The following is an 18,075-nucleotide window of genomic DNA, read 5'->3' as shown; positions in this document are numbered from 1 at the left end:
CACCACCACCACCATGTAAAAGCACCTACAACCCAAATACTTTGCAGGCAATGTGCGTCAATCAATTTGTGAATTCCTTTTTGAATATTACTAGAATAGGATATTGGACCATGGCCTGCTTACGTAGAGCAATCAACACCAACCGTAATATTCCTCATTTATTTAAACTCCAATTAATCAACGAAGTTCAACGGAATCGAATGATTAGATCGTGGGAAAGAGCAGTGGCAGATGAATTGAATCAAAACAATTTTTCAAAAAAAATCACCAGGCCTTAGAGAGAATATCATTAGGATGTTATGATTGGTTGTAACGGAATAAAAATCTGGAGAGGATTGAACAAACTGAAAAACCATTAAAAAATATCTCTCATCATTATTTCATGATAATTAAATTTAATGTGGGAATCATTAATATTATCATTTATTAACTTATATAACTTATAAGCTATAAATAATTATCTTATTAGATTATGTCTCAGGGGTAAATAATATAATCCAGGAATTTTTTTTATGTTAAATTTTTCATTATTTATATGTTCGATATCTTTATTAATGAAAAGTTCCTCTTTTTTGTTCACATTTTTTTAAATCCTTTAAATATTCAATTCTAATACTTTCTCGAAATGATCTGCCCTAGCAACAAATAGGGAATTAATTATTGGCTAAGATTTATTGTCATATGAATTTTTTATTATATATTTGTGATAGAATTTAATCAAATAAATCCCAATAACATATGGTCTTTGTTTCAAGGTTATCTGACCATGGCATAGACAAACAAAGACTACTTTTTTTTCCGTGGCATAACGTGTCGATGTTAATGTACTATTAGATCAAAGATCAAAGTGACTGACTGAACTCTGGCCGATGGTAGATTTAACCAGTTCAGTTATCATTTTCTGCACTTCAGAAGATTTCATCATTTGAATAAAAGGTTACTAAAATATGTTCTCGTTTTTGGTAAATGAATGGATGGATAGTTAGTGAAATTCTAAATTTTTATTGTCAATTTGTTTTTCCTAATTTGTGATAATATTTGCTGAAAACTTTGTTCTGGTTGAATCTATGCTTAAATTTTTTTCACACTCATTGTACATAAAGGGATTTAATCCTACTAACATTCGGAATACTCATTTGCACAAAGCTTTTAAAACCATGGTATCCATGTTTCCCTTTAAATCTTTTACATCTTCGATTACATCAAGTTCCCAAATAAAAAAATATGTAGACAAATATTTTTCAATTGGTTTAAATATTACTTTAGAACCATCTATAAGTAAATTAATACAATTTAACCCCCAAATTGTAAATGTTTATGCTATTAAAATATGGATGGGATCTACTCAAGAAGGATATCCTGCGGCATCCCAATTGCAATTTATACTGCGAGTCTTATTTAATGAGGCTGAAAATTATTGTTCTTATATGTTTGTAGAATTCTTCTCTAACATTGACCAAAGAAGCATCATGTTCTGTGAACATAATTTCAAGTACCCCCATGATCCGGATTACTTAATAGTGCCTATCAAGGGATATAGGTCCTACGCCAAAGATCCTTCCATATTTCTGATGATGATACAAGCTTCCAATCAGGAACGAGAAGCTCTGAGAGAGATGATGATAGCAGACGGAATATCGATTCCATCGTCATGTAGCAAAGTTGATCAGGCAGCGCTGAAAAAGCTTATGTCTATAAAACAATATTTGAATCGGCATTATTATTTCATGCACATGATGTTTAAAAATATACGTTGGAAATTAACCCGAGATGTGAGAGCTTACGAAGCATGGTTTAAAAATAAAAAATGGGTTAAATACGTTAATCGCAGGATGATTCGACATAAGCCATATTGTTTACATGATGGGTTTGCATATTATCATCACAAGCCTCGTCAAGATATAATTTATAGGGACCCCAACTATAAACGTTGTTATCCTTATGGGGTACCCGAATATTGTAATAAATGGTCTGAAAATTATACATTTCGGGTTTTCAGTGATGGTGATAAAAAGTGTGATGATATATGTTGTATTAACATAGGAAAGCTTGACAGAATTTATCATTTAAATTCTGTGAAGAGAGAATTAATTGCTCGAATAGTGGCGAAAGACTATGGATCCTTTTATGTAGAAAGGGTAAACCGCGTACTTTTCATAACCCGAAATCCCCATCTCTTTATGGACCTCATTCAAACGGGAGAAAAGGAAGAAATCTGTCGTTTTATTATAGAAGACGAAGGTTTATCATCATCATCATCACCACCTCCATGTAAAAACACCTACAAGCCAAATAGTTTGCAGGCAATGTGCGTCAATCAATTTGTGAATTCCTTTTTGGATATTAATAGAATAGGATATTGGACCGTGGCCTGCTTACGTAGAACAATCAACACCAACCCTAATATTCCTCATTTTTTAAAACGCCAATTAATCAATGAAGTTCAACGGAATCTAATGATTAGATCATGGGAAAGAGCAGTAGCAGATGAAACAACTACTGAACTTTTATTTCAAACACACCACAGACCCCGAGATGAGAAACATTGGCAAATTGGATAGCGATCACTATTCATACATTTTGTATGGTTTAGTGACGGTGATGACCACTGCCATTTAATGAAACTCGTTCACATGTCCAAAACAGTAGTGACATATTTATTGGGATTGTGTAAGAGACACAAAGCACTGTGTAGTATTTTAAGTTATTTTACTGAATTGATTATGTTATAAAATATTTGTTTATTATTCTTATAATAAATAAATCTTGAAGTTAGGAGCAAATGCTAAAAGTATAAATAAAAACCATTGATGAATCTTATAATATACTATAACATAATAATGCCAAACCAATTAATTCACATATTTCTTTACATTACAAAGGAAACTTAAGTAACTGAATGGACTCTAGCCGAAATCAAGGCCTTTAAAAATGTACTTGTCTTTCGTTTTGTATAGATCCTGTTGATCATTTCATTTACTGACGACGTCATTATACTTGGCTTCAATGCCCCCACCATCATTATTACCACCTCCTCTCATATTATTTGAGATAACTAAAATTAAGTCAAATGGTATAAAAAGGGGAACTAATCATTATTAAAAGTACAAGTTTTCAACAACTATTGTCACTAATTAGAAATTAAATTTTTGTAAGAAGTGTATAAAAGTAATAAAAATTTAGAATTTCACTTAACTATTACATTCATTTGCCCAAAACGAGCACAGAAATAATAAGTATAATGACGTCGTCAGTAAACGAAATGATCAACTATATTTTATTCTTTAGAAAAGAGTATGATGCTGCAAAACTTAAACATATCTTAGTAACCTTTTATTCAAATGATGAACTCCTAGCTACCAAAAAAATTTTGGTATCATGTAATAATGGTAAGTGGTGGCCATTGGGAGTAGAAGAATTTAATTATCCACATAAGATGGATTACAATGATCTATACAAAACAAAAGACGAAAACGTTACTTCTATTTTTAAAGGCCTTGATTACCTGGAAACCGAAGGTAGATTACCGAAACCTTCAATAAATTTGAGTAAATATCCCCAATATGAATTAACCACCCATATAACTGTTATTGAGGTGCTAACTAAATTGTCGAGGCTTCAAGATAATGTGGATCATTTACAAAATGTTGCCTTGCGACTAACGGAAGAAGTACGTAACTCTGAAATACAGAAAATGATAACTGAACTGGTTAAATCTACCATCGCCCAGAGTCCAGTCAGTCACTTAAGTTCCCTTTCTAATGTAAAGAATGATATGTGAATTAATTGGTTGGACATTATTACATTATAGTATAGTATAAGATTCATTATGTGTAGGGGGGTGAGGGGGGTAGGATTTAGAGTCTTTGATCCAATAGTACATTAACATCGACACGTTATGCCACTGAAAAAAAGTAGTCTTTGTTTGTCTATGCCATGGTCAGATAACCTTGAAACAAAGACCATATGTTATTGGGATTTATTTGATTAAATTCTATCACAAATATATAATAAAAAATTCATATGACAATAAATCTTAGCCAATAATTAATTCCCTATTTGTTGCTAGGGCAGATCATTTCGAGAAAGTATTAGAATTGAATATTTAAAGGATTTAAAAAAATATGAACAAAAAAGAGGAACTTTTCATTAATATAGATATCGAACATATAAATAATGAAAAATTTAACACCAAAAAAATTCCTGGATTACATTATTTACCCCTGAGACATAATCTAATAAGATACTTATTTATAGCTTATAAGTTATATAAGTTAATAAATGATAATATTAATGATTCCCACATTAAATTTAATTATCCGCCCAATCTTAGCAGAAGACAGTTAATTTATTTGAAAATTTACGATATGTCAGGATTAACAGCTGATAATAAATTTATCTGGTATGAAATTTTTTTTAAACAATTTCACAATCAGGATATTGTAATTGACGAAGATTTTGGGGTATATTCCCCATTTAAAATTGAAGAGGCCAAAATGATAATATATATTAACACTGTGGTAGATTTATGGTTTTTTCTTTTAGATGGGGTAAGAAATGTTGAACAAAGTTTAAGTGAGTATATTATTAGAAATTGTTTAACTTATGAACAAACATTTGAAGTAAACAAAAAATCAATTACAAATATTGATATGTACATTAAAATCGATGAAGTCGTGAGATATGATGAGAATATAATTGAGCATCTTATTAGTAATTATGAAAAAAATAATAATTGGTCAAAACTAAGAAATATATCACTATCTACAGCGTGGGACATGCATTGTGATTTATTAGAACAATTTACTAGTATTATTAATAAAATTAAAAATCCAATAGAAACAATACCAAGAGATGCCAAATTTTATTCTTATCTTTCCCCTGATTATGTAGTAACTAAAATGGTGGCTTACCTCTCACAAAAAAGGGAAAATATTACTATTTGGAAAAATCAGTACCAAAACTACTCCATAAAAAAGAATGGAATTATAAAAAAGATGAGAAATCGGGGGGTGTTGAAAGATCAAGTTGTAGAAAGGGAGGTAGAAGAAGAAGAAGAAGACAAAGATTACATTTGTACAACATAGCAATGATGAAATAATGATGAAAGATATTTGTAATGGTTATGTCAGTTTGTTCAATCTTCTCCAGATTTTTATTCCGTTACAACTTTCCAATCATAACATCTTGATGACAAAACTAAACCTTTAATAATGAATGATGACAAAACTAAACATTTAATAATGAATAATTCAAATAGATAATCACTTTTGAGCCTTGAATTAGAAAAACAAACTAAAAGTTGTAAAGAAGGAAGAGCTTTAGTCAAAAACTAATCTGGTATTAGGGAGACAGGGGAAACCTGGCAAGGATAACCTTGGAAAGGACGTTATATAAAGAGACTCCGACAACTTGGCGGTCCACATTCTAGAACTAACTAAGTACAGTAGTCACAACCAAAAAGTGCAGTATAGGATTTGCCCATTAGAGTCATTAGTCAATTATGAACCAACAACCCCATCTTCATCCTGTAGCCGATTGCTTGATGGAATATTCCAGAACTATGTCTGGTTGTAGCAACATAGATCCTATTCGCCTACTAAATATTTGGAACAGCCTCAGGGTCGATAACAACCTTCGCCCAATAAATATAACACCGGACACTCTGAACATAATTGACCCAAACTGGTTTCCTATCAACAACCCAACTTTACATGCTCTTGAGACATCCAATCCCCCCCTCCCATTATCTTGTTCACCAATCCAAAGTCCCCCAATTACTCCAGCTGAACTCTGTAACAATCACCTCATCAACTAATGATCTAACCCACCCTCTAAGAGAACATAGAAAATCGATTAGATCAGCAGAAATAACAAGGTCCAACAGTGACAATGATTCATCTGAAAATTCATCTGAAAAATCGTCCAAAAGTGGAGTGGACTCATAGGATGAAAAATCTCCAGATCAAGTAAGTAATTATCAAAAGGTATCAAAGCCGAGGAAGAAAAAAATATTGTTTAAAATAGGTGGTAAAAGAACTGTAAATTATCTGAACATAGCAAAAATCAAAGTGTTGATTTTAAACATTACTGGACAATGTTGATGATTTAGTAGTTGGGGTGTTGATAACCAGTGGTGATGATGGTGATGGTGGCTAAAGTCGAGGGGTGCTTGGGATATATATAGCTGAGCGGAAAGGGTTTAAATATTTGGGAGAGAGAGAGAGAGAGAGAGAGAGAGGTGACATCATATTTTAAAGGATGTGGTAACGTCAGATGATAACAAAACTTGTCCAGAGTATATAAACAGATGACTGTTACAGCTTAACCAGCACTACACAACAAGCCTTTGACTGACTATAAAGCTTATCCATCTTTACAACTGAAGAGTTGCTCACTTGAAACATAAAGTATGTTTTTTTTTTTATTTTATTTTTTATTTAATTTTGTCATTGTTTATTGTTTGAGTCTTTATTTGGTTCATTTTGAAACATAAGGTATATTTTAAAAACTTTTTGTTTAATTTTTTGTATCACTATTTAATTCTTTAGAAAGGATTGTTTTAATAATTCTAGGCTTTGGTTCTGTATCAGACGTTTTTGTTAATTAATTTTATAAATATTTAGGATAACGATTTAACTGATTTTGTTTTTTCGTAGATGAAAGAAGTCTCTCAACATCGCTGTCGTCGTTCACGTCGATCGAAGAATGATAAATATCTTCTACCCCAGAAAATAAAAAGAGAGGATGCCCAGAGGTATGGACAACTTGGTAACAAAAATTGTGGCCCACATATGAACCCCTATAGATGGATGGTTGGTTTTAATACTGAAGAAAAGAAAGGAAGGATCTTAAGGAGCAAACCATGTTCTCATATATGCACCTTATTTATCACATTCGATCCATTTAATCCACATGAAGATGGACTATTAGACTGGGATATTAACATTGAGATAGAACGTAATTTAAATACATCCTGCCTTGAAATTCAATTTGAAGGCAAGGATTCAGAATGTGATTTTGTGGATCTGAGAGGACATTTTGGACTAACTGATCTCAAGGAGATATTTAAAAGAATAATATATATTCTCCCAGAAGTCGAGCTATCCAAAATATTCAAAATAATCCCATCCTTTAAAGATGAAAAGGTTTTAAAGCATACTGAAAAGATTAAAAGTCTTTTCACCATTGAAAAGTATAGGTGTAGATTTTCAAATTTTTTTAGTGTTCTATTCAAACCTGTCATTGTTACTAAATTGGAGTATTTGCTGGGTAAATAACAGTGTATGTAATTTGGTACTAAGTTGGATTTGTGCTGATTGATTGATGAGGTATGGGGGCAAGAGTTGTTTGTCACCTAATTCATATATGTTATAGGATCTAAGTTGGATTTGTGATGACAGGAAAATATTTATTATTTGTTTGTCGAACTTAATTAAGCTTTGTTTATTAGACAAATCAGGTCTCGCATAGTAGGCAGAGTACTGCGTTCTAGCTAGTATGCAAGGCCCGATTTACCACATCGTCAGTGGGATTTTCGTTATTAAGAAGATGAAAATATTACATAATATATAATTAATGAATAATGAATAGTTCATTCCCTTTTTTGAAAGGAGAGGGAGTATTCCAAAGTGTAATTTATTTTATGTTTGCCGTACAAATTAATTAAATGTTTAAATGGTGGTGAAAGAATATTCATTTTTCTGAAACATATTCTTCATAGACCTCTCTCATTCAAACGAAGGAAAGGGAAACTAAAGTCACTGTTTAATTTAACACAACAAAACATTTATCTTCATCATCAGCATGTCAAAAAAAAAATGACAAGAGCAAGGTAATAGTAGTATATAAGACAAAGAACGCAATGAGTTTGTGATTTAAATTTTACATTGAACGACAATTACATTATTACAATGTGTACTACAATATTGACCTACTTTATGTTAAATGTGGTTAAGAACTTATTACTGTGTCTTTGATGCTATACAAAAATAATAAAAATATCTCGAGCATAAACATTGATATAAAAATTAAATAATAATTTATATTTATAAGAAATAATGTCTGTCTACGATGACATAACCATGGCACAACTAGCCAGATTAAGAAGACCATGGAGAACTTTTATATCTTCGATTAAATACGACGATGAACTAACAAGAATGATATATCTATATTATGCCGATAGACTTGATATTACTCTGGAATTACATTGCAATGTACCACCACCAATGGTACATCGTGTGCATAAAACATACAGTGTATCAATAACGCCAGTAACTCTTTATTCGATAAAATTTTGGATGGGAACGAATAAAAAAGGGTATCCCGTGGCATCACAATTGCAATTTATAATGCGAGTTATGGTAACTGACAGGAAAACGGGAAAATATTATTATTTGTTTGTAGAACTTATCGCTAACCGCGACGAACAGCGTACAATGTTCTGTAAATTCAATTTAAATAAATCTTCTTTGTATGACCAAAATGAAAGACTCAAATGCCAAACTCATTTAAATGGATATCGATCCTATGCTAAAGATCCGCTTGTATTTCTGACGATGATACAAGCGTCTAACGCTTGTAGACAAGAATAAACTATTCAACACTAGTGGTATGCGAACAAGTGGACACAGGTGGAAACTGAGTACCCAAATGTGCCACAGGGACGTTAGAAAGATTTTTTTCAGTGTCAGAGTAGTTAACAGGTGGAATGCATTAGGCAATGATGTGGTGGAGGCTGACTCCATACATAGTTTTAAATGAAGATATGATAGAGGCCAGTAGGCTCAGGAATCTGTACATCAGTTAACTGACGGATGAGAGGCGGGACCAAAGAGCCAAAGCTCCACCCCCGCAAGCACAATTAGGTGAGTACTAGCTCTGGTGCCCTTGGGAGGTGGTGATATTTGGGGGGGGGGGTAAAATACCCCGAAATTTCCATCACTTTTAAGGGTCTGGGTTGGTGTAGAGGGTTAATGGTGTACCAGCTATGCCAGTTGCTGTGAAGCATCTGTGATGGCTAGGTTTCGAGTCTCCTGGTGGGAAAGTGTTCTAAAGTTCTATAACTTCACTTCCGAGATTTGGCAAGTTAGTGCATATATAAATATGTATACATAAGCATAACATATAACATGATTAAGCAAAACTACATTTTCGAATTTTCTTTGTACTCTATCAAATGTTTATAATGAACTTCTGCGTTCAAATACATATCGATCCGCATTCTGCGTACCATTTCACAACCGATTTTCCAGTTTTTGTAAATAATTGACTGCTTAAAATGGAATGAGTAGGAGTTGTAGAGGCACAAACAACTGACCTTATTGATAGGACATATATATATATCTGCAATAGAACAGAGAATATGTTAAAAATTATTGTAACGTTTAATTCCCTAATAATTTTTCCTCTATGACGACGTAATTTTGTTGCGCTCTGTATACATGGCAGGGGGATATTTATGTTTGAACTTTGCCTGCTTTCTTGCGCTGCCTGCAGGTCTACCTGCTTGCTTGCCTGCTTGTCTGATGCATGCCGGCCTAATCGCCCCCTCCCTCTCTTCCTTCCTCCTGCAAGAGTCAGCCAGAAACTGGCTTGGAAATGAACTGTATTATGAAAATCTGGTTATGAGACCCGGGAACCTTCACGAATGCTGATAATTACTGTGCCACTGATTGTGAGAGATGAGCAGAGGAGATGCACCCTTAGAGTGGAAGAGAGAGAAAGAGAGAGAGAGAGTAAACAGAGAGAAAGAATGAGAAAGGATAGAAAGAGAAAGATAGAGAGAGCATCGTGAAGTTTGCTTGCTTCCAGGCGAGGCCAGAAGAAAATTCAGACTTCGGTGTTTCTTATTCTCTAGTAAAACCTTAACAATTTTGAAAATAACCACGAAGGCACAAAGTCGCTAAGGGAAGACAACGGAATCAAAGGACGTTGAAATCAAGTTAAGCTCCTCACCATTTTCACTGCCCTTCACCAGCTCCCTTGCCCTTCACCACCTCCCCTGCCCTTCACCACCTCCCCTGCCCTTCACCACTTTGCCTGTCCTTCACTACCTCCCCTGCCCTTAACCACCTTCCCTGCCCCCTCACCACCTTTCCTGCCCCCTCACCACCTACCCTATGCTTCACCACCTTCCCTACCCTTCACCACCTTCCCTGTCCTTCACCACCTTCCCTGCTCCCTTCACCTCCTTCCCTGCCCCTCACCAACTTCCCTGCCCTTCACCACCTTCCCTGCCCTTCACCACTCTCCCTGCCCTTCACCACCCTCTCTGCCCTACTCCACCTTCCCTGCCTTTCACCACCTTCCCTGCCCTTCACCACCTTCCCTGCCCCATTACCACCTTCGTCATCTTTCATACTTTTCACCACCTCTTCTTCCCTTAACCACCGTCTAAAATCCCTCACATCATTCCCTCCCTACACCATCTTCTCTACCTTTCACAGTTTTTAATAAGCTTCACCACCTTCCTTACTCTTCATCACCTTTTCTGCTTCTCGCCAGTGTCCCTTGCTCACTATACCTATCTTCAGTACACATTGTTTTCATCAATACATGAACTAGGTATGACAAAAATTAATTAAGAAAACTACATGATTAATGAATTTTAGTTAGGATGGAGTGTAGTGTTTAGCCAGATTGCAAATTAGTGTTATTGGCCATTTTATCACCAACCCATGATCATCCTGCCCCAGCTGTCAGTTATCCTGCAAAGTTCGGTGAGTCTAGCTAAATGCCTCTATCCTTCAACCCATATATGAATAGACATATATTTTCTCTAACTGACATTGATGTACCCACTTTCGAAAACACTTGGTTAGTAAACACAAACACAAAACTAATCACTCATATTTATATATATAAACACACAATTACACACACACACACAAAACTCCCCCTTGAGTTTTGAAGAGATGGTTGATCAGGGCTGTGAAGATTTCAGAGACTACATAACAGGTACCAGGGTACCAAAGTACCAAGGGAGCCGGTCGGCCGAGCGGACAGCACGCTGGACTTGTGATCCTGTGGTCCCGGGTTCGATCCCGGGCGCCGGCGAGAAACAATGGGCAGAGTTTCTTACACCCTATGTCCCTGTTACCCAGCAGTAAAATAGGTACCTGGGTGTTAGTCAGCTGTCACGGGCTGCTTCCTGGGGGTGGAGGCCTGGTCGAGGACCGCGCCGCAGGGACACTAAAGCCCCGACATCATCTCAAGATAACCTCAAGATATACCATAGCAATTGGAGGACAAAAAATTATATTAGTTGTCATATATAACCCCCAACCAAACGACAGAAGACCCAGACAGGAACATGATAGAAACAACATGGCCACCATCAATATAATAGAGAGAGCAGCTTCTGTAGCTAGTAGGAATGGATCCAGACTACTAATCACGGGAGACTTCATCCATAGGAAGATAGATTGGCAGAACAGAGACCCAGATGGAGGACCGGACACATGGAGAGCTAAACTGCTGGACGTAGCAACAAGAAACTTTCTAAGCCAATACATCAAGGGACCGACAACAATGAGAGGAGAGGATGAACCAGCTATGCTTGATCTGATATTTACCCTAAATGAGTCGGATATAAGGAAAGTTAAGTTGGAGGCCCCATTGTGAATGAGTGATCACAGTGTATTGATCGTTGAGTACCTGGTAGAGCTAGGAATTATCTCCCCAAAAAAGAACTGGGAAATAAAGGGCTGGCGTATCGAAAGGGAAATTGTGAGGAAATGAGAAAATTCCTAGGGGATTTACCATGGGGGACAGAACTCACAACTAAGTCCGCACCAGACATATTGGACTATGTCACCAAAAGTGTCAGGAGGCAGTAAACAAGTTTATCCCGGACCGATAGGAAAAACCGAGAAGCAAAAGAAGAATCCTTGGTTTAATAGGGCATGTATGAATGCAAAGGAACTGAACAAAAGGGAGTCGAGGAACTTCTGAAATAACAGAACACCAGACAGTAGAGAGAGATACCAGAGAACCAGGTACGAGTATGTAAGTGTGAGAAGAGGAGCAGAGAAAAGGTATGAAAATTATATAACTAATAAAGCCAAGACCGAACCAAAGCTATTACACCGTCACATCAGGAGGAAAACAACAGTGAAGAAACAGGTGATGAAACTTAGAACGGGTGACGACAGGTACACAGAGAAAGACAAAGAGGTGTGTGAAGAACTCAACAAGAGGTTCCAGGTCGTCACAATAGAACAATGAGAGGTCATTGCACTAGGAGAGGTGGCAGTAAACCAGGCGGCCTTGAAAGGGTTCGAAATTACAAGAGATGAGGTCAAGAGGCATCTGTTGGATTTGGACGTGAGAAAGGTTGGTGGCCCGGACGGAATCTCACCATGGGTATTGAAAGAGTGTGCAGTAGCACCGTGCTTGCCATTCTCCATAGTGTGTAGTAGGTTACTGGAAACAGGAGACCTGCCAGAAATATGGAAGACGACTAATGTAGTCAGAATATACACAGAGGGTGACAGACAAGAGGCACTGAACTACAGGCCAGTGTCCTAAACTAGTATATCATGCAAAGTGATGGAGAAGATCGTGGGGACAGTTAGAGGGGACATGATCACCACATACAAGATTCTCAAAGGAATTGATAGGATAGATAAAAACAGACAATTTACCACAAAGGGCACACGCACTAGGGGACACAGGGCGATATTGAGTTCCCAAATGAGCCATAGAGACGTTAGAGAGAATGTTTTCAGAGTCAGAGTAGTTGACAAATGGAATGCATTAGGAAGTGATGTGGTGGAGGCGGACTCCATACACAGCTTCAAGTGTAGATATGATAGAGCCTAGTAGGCTCAGGAACCTGTACACCAGTTGATTGACAGTTGAGAGGCGGGACCAAAGAGCCAGAGCTCAACCCCGCAAGCACAATTAGTTAAGTACACACACACACACAGACTGGCCTGTGGGGCCGGTCTATATGGGTCCGGCCGGCCGAGCGGACAGCACCCTGACATGTAATCTTGTGGTCCCGGGTTCGATCCCGGGAGCCGGTGAGAAAGATTGGGCAGAGTTTCCTTCACCCTATGCCCCTGTTACCTAGCAGAAAATAGGTACCTGGGAGTTAGTCAGCTGTCACGTGAGAGAAACTCTGCCTACTTGTTTCTGCCTCCACAGGGGATCGAACCCGGAACCTCAGGACTACGAATCCGAAGCGCTGTCCATTCAGCTGTCAGGCCCCCTTTCAGGCCCCCTCCCCCCTTCCGTCACCGCATCATAAAGGTGACGTTCCGTCACCGCTTTATTGGTTGTTCACTACATTTTTTGTTTTTGTTTTTTTGTCATAGTTTTGGATGACAATCTTATTACGGTTTATTTGTTCTTTTGTGAAGTGCGACTCAAGTCCGCCATTTTCCACGGTAAGACAAATTATGAATGTCGCATAATTTTGGGGGTCTTTCTTTTTGGCAGCTTTTTTGCTCCTAATTATTTAGGTTTTGACGTCGTAATGGCTTTGTGTTTTGTCCTGTTTATTGATTGTGTCGACGCACAGTTCCTCCCCTGTGGAGAGGGCACACACCACATGGCCGGCGGTCTCACGCGGCGGTCCCACTATAGCCCGTGCTACATGGTCATGCCGTTCTATGTAGCTGAATTTAAAACAACAACTGCTGTTGGAAAAGGAGTGTTGCGTGGTTGGATACTTGATAAACTATTGAGGGAATCAGGTAAAGGATATGAATCTCTTTGAATTCAGCCATACACTATGTATTAGCAATGGTTTGTACAATTTAGATCATTTTTTTTAATTGACTAATTTAAAAACGATTTAAGTAAGATCGTTAATACACAATTATATCAAAAGCATTGTTGCTGTCAGGAACTCACAAGAAATGTTAATGGGACTTGCGCAGCTTCCTCTTTTTCTTATGTTACACAGATTGTTGTTCACATCACATGTATCCTTCTAGTCTATATATACCTGTTACGAACCCGGATCCAGCATCCAAGCAAGGAGCAGTAACCACTACGCCATCTGTGGGTCAGCTCCCGAAACCCCCGCCAAACGAACGACGACACCTAGTGAGGACAGCGTGTACTGGCCTCGAGGACCAGTTTCCAGTCTGGTTCAGCGCTCAACACCGCCGCTCCTGACCTCTGGTGAGGTGGTGCTCCGAAGACAGCGCCATCTATGGAGTGGATATGTCGGGCGTTTGTATCTGAGCCTGTGAGTGTGGTGTATTAGTGTCCCGGTTATTAATGACGTGTCTGCTTACAGAGCCGACCTGGGACCACTGTGTTGAAGGTGTAGTCAGTCTACCCGAGGCAGCCAGTCTCCATACAGTGAAGTTTGCTGCAGCTGTCGTGACGTCGTCCCCCCGGAAGAACACTGTGGTGTGTTAAGCCTGCCAGTGGAGTGGCAGTGGAAGGATTTACCCGGGACTGACGGTTGGAGACGATAATCCACTGGGGTATTGAGGACAGGAGGGTGATTGGTGATATCACACGAGACTCCTGTCTAGGGCGTACCCCTTATATCGTTCGTGGAGTGGCCGTACCAGTCTTGGTGGCTCAGTACCTGCCAGCAGACCTGCTGGACGTGTGGTTGACGGCCTCCACGACGGTGCCCCCAGTGGACCTGTGTTGTGGCTGACCTGTGGCCAGGGTAGACTCGGCGTTCTCGGAGGACACGTCTTGAGGCCACGAAGAAAGCACCGCGGACTCAGCACCTAGCTTCAAGGATCCATAGTCTCCAGCAGAAGACTACAGTGTTGATCCCCTTTGTAAAGTGTTAATACCCCTCCCCCTTGTGTACGTTTTATTTCTATATATTTAAATGGTGATGGTGAAAATTATACTATATTAAGTTCTTACCTTTCTTTCCCTACTCCCTTTAAGTTACTTGCGTCACGGATCGCATCCCTTGATAGCCTCTACTGGCTTGGGGCCGGATATATATCTTCCTCTAACTACATCAGAGTAAGAACCCCGTTGCGTCCCGAGAGGGCCGTAACATAATTGGCATCCCCAGCGGGATCCGTCCCCTTGTTAAGTATGTTTGACAGGGGTGGTGAAGTGGCGTAATCCCTGTATATAATTCCCCCTGTGTGACGATTGTGACGTTATACGTCCTGTGCGGTGCTCAGTGACTAAGTGCGATATTGTGCAGTGCGGTGCTCGCTGTGATTAAGCGATTAAGTGCAATATTGACTAGTGCGGTGCTCAGTGATTCAGTGCAATATTGTAGAGCGAAGTGTTCGCTTGGACTCAGTGCAATATTGGGTAGTGTGGAGCCCGAAGTGATTACGTGCAATATTGGCAAGTGCAGTGTTTGGTGCGATAAAGTGCAGTATTGGCGTAGAACAGTGCTCGGTGTGTTAAGTGCTAGGTGAGTGTTCCATCTGTGACAATGGCAGAAAAGGCTACCATCGATGATCTGGACGATGTTCAGGCTTTTCTGAATAGAGTGGACTGTCTTGCCAGAGCTTGTACTAGTGAGCGCCTACCTGGAGATCAAGATCCGTGCCAGTGATTCCCGTGTGGAGATCTTGTCCAAGGTTCACCGGCACCTGAAGGCAGAAGAGAAACAGGAAGGCGAAACTCCTAGTACAAGGGAAGGTGAGGAGATAGCTTCCATGGAAAAGGAAGATAAGGGCAGCGACGTTGACAGTGATGCAGGTGAGCTGAATATAAGCTTGCTAACTGTCAAAATGCGTGCCTTGGAAATTAATCGAGAAATAGAGTGGAAGAAATTAGAAATGGAAAGAGAAAGACAAGATAAAGAATTGGCGATGAGGCGTTTAGAATTAGAACGCGAAAGAGAGAGAGAAGACCGAGAAAGAGAAGAGAGACGAGAGAGAGAAGAACGAGAAAGAGAGAGAGAAGAACGAGAAAGAGAGAGAGAAGAAAGACAGAGACAACATGAACTAGAAGTATTACGATTAGGCGCTGGACAGAGACAAACTGGAGTAAGCGGTTTCGATCCGGTAAGGAATATCAAAATGGTCCCCAAATTCAACGAGAGAGAAGTTTCGAAGTTCTTCGCAGCCTTCGAGAAAGTCGCTGCCTCTTTGGAGTGGCCAAGGGAGAATTGGGCCATCATGATACAGTCAGTCTTGACTGGGAAGGCCCAAATCGCCTACTCTACGTTATCCCTTGACGACTCCGGCGATTACGATAAGGTGAAGAAAGTGGTGCTCATGGCGTACCAATTGGTACCTGAGGCATATAGGCAAAAGTTCAGAAACCTGAAGAAGACCTCAGAGCACACTTTCACCGAATTCGCCACCATCAAGGAGCGACTTTTTCAAGAATGGTGTGCCTCTCGGAAGGTGGAGACCAAGGAAGACCTCGAGCAGCTGATTCTGCTCGAGGACTTCAAGGATTGTTTGTCTGGAGACCTGAAGACGTACCTAGAGGAACAGCAGGTAGAGACCTTGAGTGCGGCAGCCACCATGGCGGAAGAGTATATCCTGACTCACAGGCCGTCTGCTAAGTACGTCCCGAGGAATTACCAGCACCGGTTTGACAGACCTCACGACGAAGAAGAAAGACCCGTCCCACAAAGCGCTAAGAAGACGCCCCCAAGTAGCCCTCGAAGAACAAGTCCTAGCAGTCCGAAACACCGGAGCCCGAGGAGGAATATGGTGTGCTGGACTTGTGGGCAGAAGGGACATATAGCTGCTAGGTGCCGAGGCAGAAGAGGTGGCAGCGCACGAAGGGAGGTGATGTTGATCAGCTGTGGAACATCACCAGCAGGAAGCCAGTCGACGACGACGCAGGAAGGACCAAGTTTGTTGGCCCCTCACACTTCAACCGGGTATGTAACGAGTGATCATACTGGTAGATCAATTGTAGTGCTCAGAGATAGTGGAGCAGCCCAGTCCCTGATCGTGAAGAGCTCGTTACCCGAGGGAGTAAGCGTGGATGGGCGACAAAAGGTTGTCCTAGTCGGGTTTCCTAGGACGCAGTATATCGCCCCCTTAGTGCCAGTACATCTCGACTCGCCTTATTTCAGCGGCACATGTGCGTTGGCAGTAGTCGATACCCTCCCTGTGGCTGGGATTGACGTGGTACTAGCCAACGACCTGGTGACCGATTGGAGCACCAATCATCCCAAGATAGCGGACGAGTCTGCCAGAACATCAAGGTCTGAGGTAACAGGCAATGGTAATGTCCAGGTAAAGACAGACCCGGATGTAACTATGTTTAATTTGTCCTCTCGCCTACAGATTGAGAACGATCTAGCAGTGTCTCCTGATTCTCTCGACGAGGAACATGAAGTTAAGAAGGCAGAGGTACCTGAGCAAGAAGAGAGGCCTTGTGTGCGGGCACCCACGGATACCAACGAGTCTGGAGCGAAGGCGGATGTGTGCTTGCGGTATGGCAAGTTACAGCATGTAGTGAACCAGCCAGAGATTCCCCAGACGTCAGAGGTAGGTGCGGTGTGTTCAAAAGGTCTAGTGCCCTCTTCGGTCCAAGCCAGGCGTGTGGATGTGGCCGGCTATGGACATGACAAGCTCAGGAAACTTATCCCTCAATTGGCCTCATGTTTCTTAGCGATATTTTGTTTTATTCTCCTATGTATTCTCTGTGTTCTCAGTAAGGATCAGTGGACGACCCGACGAATGATGGCTCCCATGAACATCGCGAAGAGGTCCCAGGGATTGGAGAGTTGTACTGCAAGTGTTGCAGTTGAAGAAGGGACCTGGGAGGTAATAGATGATACAGGAGGTACGACATGTGATAATGTGAGTGACTGTTTCCGACAGGTTGACACCCCCCGCGTGACTGCTGAGCCTCAACACAGCGTTATGCGGAACGTTGGTCGACCTGACGGTGGCAGAGTGAATGCCATCTGCGACATACAAACAGCCCCGTTGAGACTAGGAGTGGACCTAGTAGGGTATGCCGTAAGTATTGACTTACCCACTGTCGCTATCACTCTGAATTATCAGACCCCTGTATTCCAGGTTCCTGTCTCCCTGAAGGACCATCGGACCGGCACCAGAAATGCCGTCTGTGGTCAGCCATCATCGGTGCCACGACATAGGAAAGTGTCGAGTCACCCCAGATCATGTCGAAACCAATCCGTAC

Source organism: Procambarus clarkii, chromosome 42 (assembly GCF_040958095.1).
Source record: "Procambarus clarkii isolate CNS0578487 chromosome 42, FALCON_Pclarkii_2.0, whole genome shotgun sequence".
Classification (NCBI taxonomy): Eukaryota; Metazoa; Arthropoda; class Malacostraca; order Decapoda; family Cambaridae; genus Procambarus; species Procambarus clarkii.
The sequence above is the reverse complement of the archived record's forward strand: the minus strand, read 5'-3'. Positions refer to the sequence as shown.